Here is a 9,442-nt window from a genome sequence, read left to right as displayed (position 1 = left end):
CTTCCTACGGGATCCGGTAAAAGTTTGAATGTATCAGATGGTCATACTATGTTGCACTGATTAGTTGTAGGTTAGGTATCCAATTGAGCGAAGAGGCATTTTTTTTCCTGGTTCGTTGAAACACGCCCCATAATCACAGCCCAATGGGTCAGTATCAGACTCAGTATGACATCGTCAGAGACTTTTATTACAATGTCAAGAACTGGGGCCGTATTCACAAAGAATCTTAGGGCTAAAAGTAGCTCATAAGTGGCGAATTTCGGATAAACTCCTAAAAATAATGGGCGTGTCAGTCTTAAATGTAGGACTCCTAATTTTTTTTACTAAGAGCAATTCACAAAATATTTTATCCCTAAAAGTAGCACCTAAGTCTAGGACAGCTTAAAACTCCTGATGAGGACTCCTAAGTCACTAAGAACTATTCACAAAAACTCTTAAAATGGCTGAAGCCAGACGCAAGGTGTTGGAGACAATGAACGACTCTGAATTGTTGAGAAGATATCGCTTAAACCGTGAAGGCATCAACATTTTACTAGTATTAGTGCGGGATGCAATCACGTCTCCAACTAACCGAAACAACCCAATCAGTCCGGAAGTTAAATGTTTGATAACATTAATATTTTTGGCTACGGGGAAAATGCAACTTTGCAACGCAGACGACTTCAGAATATCGCAATCATCAGTAAGCCGATTCATTCATCAATCAATCACTGCACTCTGTAGACAGTTTATCCGGTTCCCTTTGGACAATCGCCTACTTCAAAGGATCAAGGTCAATTTCATGGCGATTGCAGGAATGCCCGGTGTCGTGGGTGCCATCGATGGAACACACATTAAAATAATTGCTCCATCCAGAGATGAGGACGTCTTTGTAAACCGCAAAAAGGTACATTCAATTAATAAACAGATAGTGTTTGATCCAAATTTCACAATCATGGATATTGTTGCGAAGTGGCCTGGATCTACTCACGAATCGCGCATTTTAATGGAGAGCGGTCTGCGCAAGCTTTTTGAGCGGCACCATGTACCTGCTGGATGCCACTTGTTGGGTGACAGCGGCTATCCATGCAAGACATGGCTTTTGACACCTTTCCTCAATCCACAACCGGGAGCACAGTTGAACTACAACATGTAATTATACGCATGAGGCCTATTTTGGTGACACAATTGAAATACGCTCATGTGGACAAACTTGGAACAAAATCGTATTTGCTCTTTGTCGCCTTTTCTTTGTTAATTCAGTTAATTATTGTGTACCGTTTATTTCCATGAATTGTAGAGCGCACAAGAATACACGCAATGTTGTGGAAAGAGGAATCGGGCAGCTGAAACGCCGCTTTCATGTCCTGCACGGGGAAATGAGGCTTAGCCCAGACAGGGCCAGTGCCGTAATCACTTTGTGCGCAATTCTGGGGAATGAAGCATTTATGTTAACACATATGTCCTCCCATGCCTCACGCTTCTTTTTTGTGGTCACCCCACAGCCAAATTTAGCTTTTATAACCCCCCTCCTCTCCAGCACACACTGGGCCAACAGGAGCAGTTGGTCCTGGGACCAGTTTGGCTTTCTCTTACGTCTCGCCCTCGTTTCGTCCATTATGACAGGAGGACTTAAAGAGCCGTATGGACTGATATTTGAAGTGTTTAAGGGCTGGAAATATGCTGACTACCTAATAGTTTGCAGGGTGCTTTAATTATTACTTCCTTAATTCCATGCAATTTCCGTGTTTTTTTCGGCAATTTCTCTTTCTCTTAACGTGCAAAGCGTCATTCTCGTTGGATGCACAAACTTGTCATCATGCGTGTGCATTCTGCTAAGTGCACTGTCCATTACTATTTAATATGACTTAATTTGAAGCCTAGGTTCTCTTATTTTCTGTTGATTTAGTGGGATCGTTAGGGGGATGTTAGGACTGAGTTTTGAATGAGAGCGCCTGTCAGCAACCAATCACCGTGCGCACCGCTTCTAAACTCGTGCATGAGAATTTACGTCATCCATAGCAACGGAGTTTTTATCTTAAGCTTAGGAGTTGGTATTATCCTTAGTATGAGTAGTTCTCAGAGGCGTTGCAAATCACTTTTAAGAAATTACTCCTACGTAAAATGTTTTAGCTCGAGTTAGGAGCACTCCTAGTGGTAAGATAAAAGGCTTTGTGAATACGGCCCCAGAGCTCCAATGGTTTCCTCAGGTAAACGAAATTTTCAGAAGATCAGTGGCGCAATGCCAGGATGCTTTATTTTCATTGGTTGCTGGATTAAATCTTACCCAGATACAAAATATACGCTTTTTCTGATTGGCTATTGTGTAGCCCAGGGGCCGTATTCACAAAGCCTTTTATCTTACCACTAGGAGTGCTCCTAACTCGCGCTAAAACATTTTACGTAGGAGTAATTTCTTAAAAGTGATTCGCAACGCCTCTGAGACCTACTCATACTAAGGATAATACCAACTCCTAAGCTTAAGATAAAAACTCCGTTGCTATGGATGACGTAAATTCTCATGCACGAGTTTAGAAGCGGTGCGCACGGTGATTGGTTGCTGACAGGCGCTCTCATTCAAAACTCAGTCCTAACATCCCCCTAACGATCCCACTAAATCAACAGAAAATAAGAGAATAACCTAGGCTTCAAATTAAGTCGTATTAAATAGTAATGGACAGTGCACTTAGCAGAATGCACACGCATGATGACAAGTTTGTGCATCCAACGAGAATGACGCTTTGCACTTTAAGAGAAAGAGAAATTGCCGAAAAAAACACGGAAATTGCATGAAATCAAGGAAGTGATAATTAAAGCACCCTGCAAACTATTAGGTAATCAGCATATTTCCAGCCCTTAAACACTTCAAATATCAGTCCATACGGCTCTTTAAGTCCTCCTGTCATAATGGACGAAACGAGGGCGCAGTGTGTGCTGGAGAGGAGGGGGGTTATAAAAGCTAAATTTGGCTGTGGGGTGACCACAAAAAAGAAGCGTGAGGCATGGGAGGACATATGTGTTAACATAAATGCTTCATTCCCCAGAATTGCGCACAAAGTGATTACGGCACTGGCCCTGTCTGGGCTAAGCCTCATTTCCCCGTGCAGGACATGAAAGCGGCGTTTCAGCTGCCCGATTCCTCTTTCCACAACATTGCGTGTATTCTTGTGCGCTCTACAATTCATGGAAATAAACGGTACACAATAATTAACAGAATTAACAAAGAAAAGGCGACAAAGAGCAAATACGATTTTGTTCCAAGTTTGTCCACATGAGCGTATTTCAATTGTGTCACCAAAATAGGCCTCATGCGTATAATTAGTGTGCTTGCCCGAAGGGAAGCACAGTATTGTTATCGTCAACTTTTCTTTATTTATTTATTCTCCCCGTTTTTCTTGCAGCTAACTACTCCTCGCCCGATTGAGATAGAGACGCCATTCAAACACCAAAACGTCCGGCCCGATCCGGTGCAACCTGCTATGACTTTTCGTGGCGGCACTCCTTGCCACTCCTTTTTTATTTAATAGAATATTAATAAAGCACGCTAAAGTTGAAGAATAGACCGGAGGCAGAGTCAGTTTCAGTTGGCTTGTATTGCAGCATGGAGACCCCTCTCGCTGTTGGTTCAAGAGCGGTCTAACCTGATGCAGTATGCTATCAGGTTTTATACAAAGAGAAGGGGGGTGGGATACAGTGAGAGGGTCACCTATGGGGGGATGGGGATGCCAGGACACAAGGCTTTATACAAAGAGAAGGGGGGTGGGATACAGTGAGAGGGTCACCTATGTGGGGATGGGGATGCCAGGACACAAGGCCTCTAGCAGGAAGAGGGGGGGGGAGGGTCACATGTCATTTGCATTGGATCTCAGTGAGAGACAGACGTAGTATACGTTCAGAGTGAGTTGTAGATACAGAGAAGTACATCTTTACCTATAATAATAACAATAATTCCAGTTCCATCAGTCCCCCAATTGAGCATTTATATGCTCACACAATAATAACCAGGCAACAGCCAATCAGGGCAGGACACATCGAAATATGTTACAGATAGGGATGATACAAATTAACAGTGGAATATCTATTTTGCAGTTCCATCAGTAGTTATCTTGTGAACACACAGAGCCCACATGCAGAGTCCTTCTGCCATGTTTTCTGGGTGGGTAGTCTCTACCATGGCAAGACGTGCTGAATCAGGTGCTGAAACACCAAGCACGTGGATGGCCAGTTGATGAGTTCAGGTTTCCATTGTGGTCACAGGGTTGTCAAGAGTCCTTTTGTTTAGGCTGAGTGTGTATCTCTGAGGAGAGCTGGACAGTCCATGACCTCAGCCGGAGCCAAAAACACCCGGGACACAGGGAGGTGTTAGATAGGGTGTGTTGATGGCTGCAGATGGGCAGGGGAGGGGTAGTCTTCTCCTAAAGTGTTGTGTGTGATCTCAGGGTCCGCATGAGAAACCACAACAGTATGAGGGGTTTTAGAGCCATTCAAACATTTGCATTTGACTGTGATATGGGGGAGGGGGAGGGGTGCTTGGTAAAAGGATTCTGCAAGATTACTTAAGGGGTCAAGGCACATGGCTTGGAGTAAATAAAAATAAAGGTTGAAACAAACAAAGACAAATAGCACACGACTTTGACAAAATAAAAATAAAAAGGAATACAGGTGGAACAACATAGCACAAGACTTTGACAAAATAATATAAAAAGGAATACGGTTGTGACAAACAAAAGACAACGTAAAATAGTGCAGATAAGTCACAACAAGCCTTCAAATCCCCTATATGATAGCTTGGAAGCTATCACCTTTGAAAAGTAAATACAAGTTAAAGCAAGGCATTGTCAGACTTAAATCATACCAGACAATAAACAAAAACAGTCAAAAGTCATATACCAGACAATAAACAAAACAGTCAAAAGTATGTCATTCATCGGCTAGGAGTCGTGTAAGTACATTCATTCATCGGCTGGCCAGCCCACACACACACACACACACACACACACGCGCGCGCGCTTGCGCAGTTGTTCGCTCAGAACACGCGTTGTCTGACTCGCGGGGAAACACAGACAAGAGAGCGCTTGCGCAGTTGTTCACTCAGAACACGCGTTGTCTGACTCGCGGGGAAACAAAGACAAGAGAAGTTAATAATCTGGTTACAACATGTAGGCAACACAGAACACAAAGAGTTAGCAGAAGTTTGCCTCCTCAACATTCACTGGCGTTATTTGACTATCGACAGATCACTTGAACAGCGAGCTCATTTGATTTTACTTAAAAGGGGCATTCCAACATATTGTGGGCCCAGCTAATGTGTCTATACATTTACGTATGTTTTTCCGTAAAGGCATCTTATTTCCATGTATCTTAAACATATACACCCAGGATGAAGGCTTTGTTAAAAGTCTTCACTCCTCTCCTTCTAACTGGCTAAGTTAGATCAATTTAGACAATGGGATAGATGGTGCTGTTTGAATCACTACTGATAGTCAAGCCTGGCCACTTTAAGAACAAAGACAACACAGATGGACGCACACAGGCTTACACAACGAACATAAAACACGGAACAGACAAACATATCACGCTGAAACAAACCAACCGAAACCGACTCTTCCTGGTCCTTATAATGAATAGTATAAGTCAATTATAGCGAACGGGACTTTTTCTATGCGCAGAGGCCGGTTAAGCAGATGAGAGACCTCTTTCACATCCGTACAGTACCAAGTTTATTAAACCGAAAGCTTACAATGGTAGACTTCTCAATTTGTAAAGCGTTACAAACAGAGCCAATGCCGCTCCCAAGACACAGTTCGTCTCGCACTCGTGCCTTCCCAATAACAGCGCCGACACAGTGCTTTTAAAAATGCATAGGTCTACTAAATGCCGAATGATAAAAACGTCTGAGACTGTGTATGTAAAACACGCCTCGATCACGTTTACTAGTCCGCGCGGCACAGTGTTTAACCTAAAACACGCGCTACAGTCACGACCCTAGTACAACGTCCGGCACTGTTTGCATAAAAACACGCGCGTAACGATAACGTTGTTAATTTCTGGTTTAAACTGGAATCCGATGCCTGTGCACTTTACGCTTAGCGCTGGATATGTAAAGAGTTGAGGCTGAATTAAGTGCTATATATTTATGCCTAAATTGCTATGTCTCTCCCCCACACAACCTCTGTACACAGAAAGATGCTAAAAAGCTTACCTGTCCCGTTTCACAATGTTTGAGCGTCAGCTTGTATTCTCTGCTGTTTCATAGAGTTAATAACTCTCCGGCATACGAAGGACCATCTAATAGAATATTAATAAAGCACGCTAAAGTTGAAGAATAGACCGGAGGCAGAGTCAGTTTCAGTTGGCTTGTATTGCAGCATGGAGACCCCTCTCGCTGTTGGTTCAAGAACGGTCTAACCTGATGCAGTATGCTATCAGGTTTTATACAAAGAGAAGGGGGGTGGGAGACAGTGAGAGGGTCACCTATGGGGGGATGGGGATGCCAGGACACAAGGCTTTATACAAAGAGAAGGGGGGTGGGATACAGTGAGAGGGTCACCTATGTGTGGATGGGGATGCCAGGACACAAGGCCTCTAGCAGGAAGAGGGGGGGGGAGGGTCACATGTCATTTGCATTGGATCTCAGTGAGAGACAGACGTAGTATACGTTCAGAGTGAGTTGTAGATACAGAGAAGTACATCTTTACCTATAATAATAACAATAATTCCAGTTCCATCATATTCCTCTTTTTCATCACCTTTTTCTCTCATTGACTAACATGGTGGAAGGTTGAGCCATTGTGACGTCACCCACTCTGAGATAGGAGAAGGCGAAGCTCTCTTTAATGCCATAAAAATCATGCTAATCGAAAACCACCATCAAGGTTTATACCTCTTAAATGCCATAAAAATCATGTAAATCGAAAACCACCATTAAGCTTTATATCATGATACAGTAGTAGTAATAGCTAGCGAGTTGTTTACGTTCACAACCCACAGGCAGTTCAAAAGGCCCGACAACAGTCACCAAAGAAAACCTAGATATACTATTGATACAATCGTGAATAGAGTGATGATAGCTAGCGAGCTATTTAGCCTTCACCCAGGCTCAGGTTTATTTTGCTAGGTATCTCCGATATCGACGCAGAGACACAGTGTGAAAAAGGATGGAAAACTTAACTAGGAAAAGTGGTTCGGGAACTACGTGTGCAGTAGTTGGCTGTACCAACTCAAGAAAACACCTGAACGAGTGGTTAGATAGAGAGTGCAAAATATTAAAACGAATGTAGTGGCAACAGTTTCAGGTACAGTTTATACACCCGCTCTAACAGTGTTAACCAGTATGTGAGTAACGTGGGTTTTATTAAGGCATAGCGTGTGTAATGTGTAGCTATTTCATTCCGTTTGTTAACCTTTCCGGCTGTCTGTATACCAGCAGCAGAGCGGAGCATTTTACTCCCACGCCATCTCGGAATGAAATAGCTACACAATACACACGCTATGCTTTAATAAAACTCACGTTTTACGAGACACCAACAGAGGCACAACCGACAAGTCTTACCATTGAAGATCTTTGATCTTCGTTCTGAAACTACATACAGCCATCCAGGTTAATCCATGTCAATTAGTGATGGGAAGTTCGGATCATTTTACCGACTCGAATCTTTGAATCTCGTTCAGTAAAATGAATTTTATAGCCAATTCACTGGCGAAAATACGTCCATTACAGACACGTATCATATTTTCATGGAGGTAAACCAGCAGATACTAATTCCTGCATTCAAATAATATATTATGAAAGTTTGGATGAAATGGTCATTTATTATCACATAAGCATTTAATGATCACGGCAAACAATTACGCTGCACTGAACTGTAAGTAAAGTTTTAAAAAGTTAAAATAACTAAACCTGTAATTATTTCTTGTGAACGAATATCATTCACGTCTTACTAAACATAGACACTCGAAAGTGAACGAGGTTAATTAGTCCTTTCTGTTTCCTCTTCTCTGCAGGTTACGTGAAAAAATGAAAAAAAACGTCAAAATGAACGAAACATTTCGGTTTTCTCTAGCTTCCCATGCTGAGCCTATGCAGATCACGTGAAAAATGATCCAAATACTTGTATCCGGCAGATGACCTAATCGTTCACCTCCCGACCGTCTTTGGATCAACGTTTCGTTCATCTGCCGGATATCGGTCTTTCGTTCAATGATTCGTTCTTTTGCCGGATATCAGTCTTTCGTTCAATGTTTCGTTCTTTTGCCAAACGTGTCTTTGGGTCAATGATTCGTTCTTTCGCCAACCGTGTCTTTGAATCTATGATTCGTTCATCTGCCGGATATGGGTATTTCGTTCAATGATTCGTTCTTTTGCCGGATATCGGTCTTTCGTTCAATGTTTCGTTCTTTTGCCAAACGTGTCTTTCGTTCAATGATTCGTTCTTTTGACAACCGTGTCTTTGGATCTATGATTCGTTCATCTGCTGGATATGGGTCGTTGTATCCTTTTCCACGTGACCTGCATAGGCTCAGTACAGTCAGCTAGAGGAAACAGAAATGATTCGTTCTTTTTCCGACTGGGTCTCTCGGATACGGGTCTTTGGATCATTTTTACGTGACCTGCATTCAACAAATCATTTCTGTTTCCTTGACTTAGCCAATGCAACAGTCCCAGTTGTCCCGATGTGCGGTCATGAACGAGAAAAAGAACGAATCTTTTTTTGAGAGGACTCGTTACTCTCGAGTCGTTGTAAGGATTCGTTCAAAATGAACGAATCGTTCACGAACGACACATCACTAATGTCGTTGTGGAGAACGAGAGTTGCATCAATCATATTTCATTAAAACTTCACACTTCTTACATTGGACATATCCACCACCCTAATTAGAATCTGCATTGTCTACTGAGCAGAAATATCTCCATACAGTAGATTTCCCTTCGTTTAGTATAATTTTAAACTTTCCAGATGACTGTATTGCCCCCGCTCGTCAAGTGATACGTGTCCAAAAACAAGGCTCCTTTGTCTGGATAGCCAGAGCTAGCATAACTGCCATTGAAATCCAATGGTAATGCTACCTAGCTAGGTATGCTAACTGTCGGTATCCATCATTGACTCGTTAATCGTTAACCATCATGTCACTGGCTTTAATTTAAGAATGGCATGTTAGTAGTACATTTAGTAGTACATTTAATATCAGTACACTTGATTCATTACTGCTGATGTGTTACTTATATATGTTACTTATTAGCAGCTAGCTACCTAGCCACTATGTGTTCCAGTGTGTTTTCAGTTAGTGTTAGCGGCAAGCTAGCTGCTGTAATACTTGAGTTGAGCTTCAGTTAAGACGCTGCGTACCGTACTTCATCATCATATTCGATTATTTATTACAAACAAATTCGAATTCAGCTGTAGGCATGAGATCTGTATCTTGGAGACTAATTGCATCCACAATTTAAGTACTGCAAGCTAGA

The sequence above is a fragment of the Sprattus sprattus genome, assembly GCF_963457725.1.
Source record: "Sprattus sprattus genome assembly, chromosome: 3".
NCBI lineage: Eukaryota > Metazoa > Chordata > Actinopteri > Clupeiformes > Clupeidae > Sprattus > Sprattus sprattus.
The sequence above is the reverse complement of the archived record's forward strand: the minus strand, read 5'-3'. Positions refer to the sequence as shown.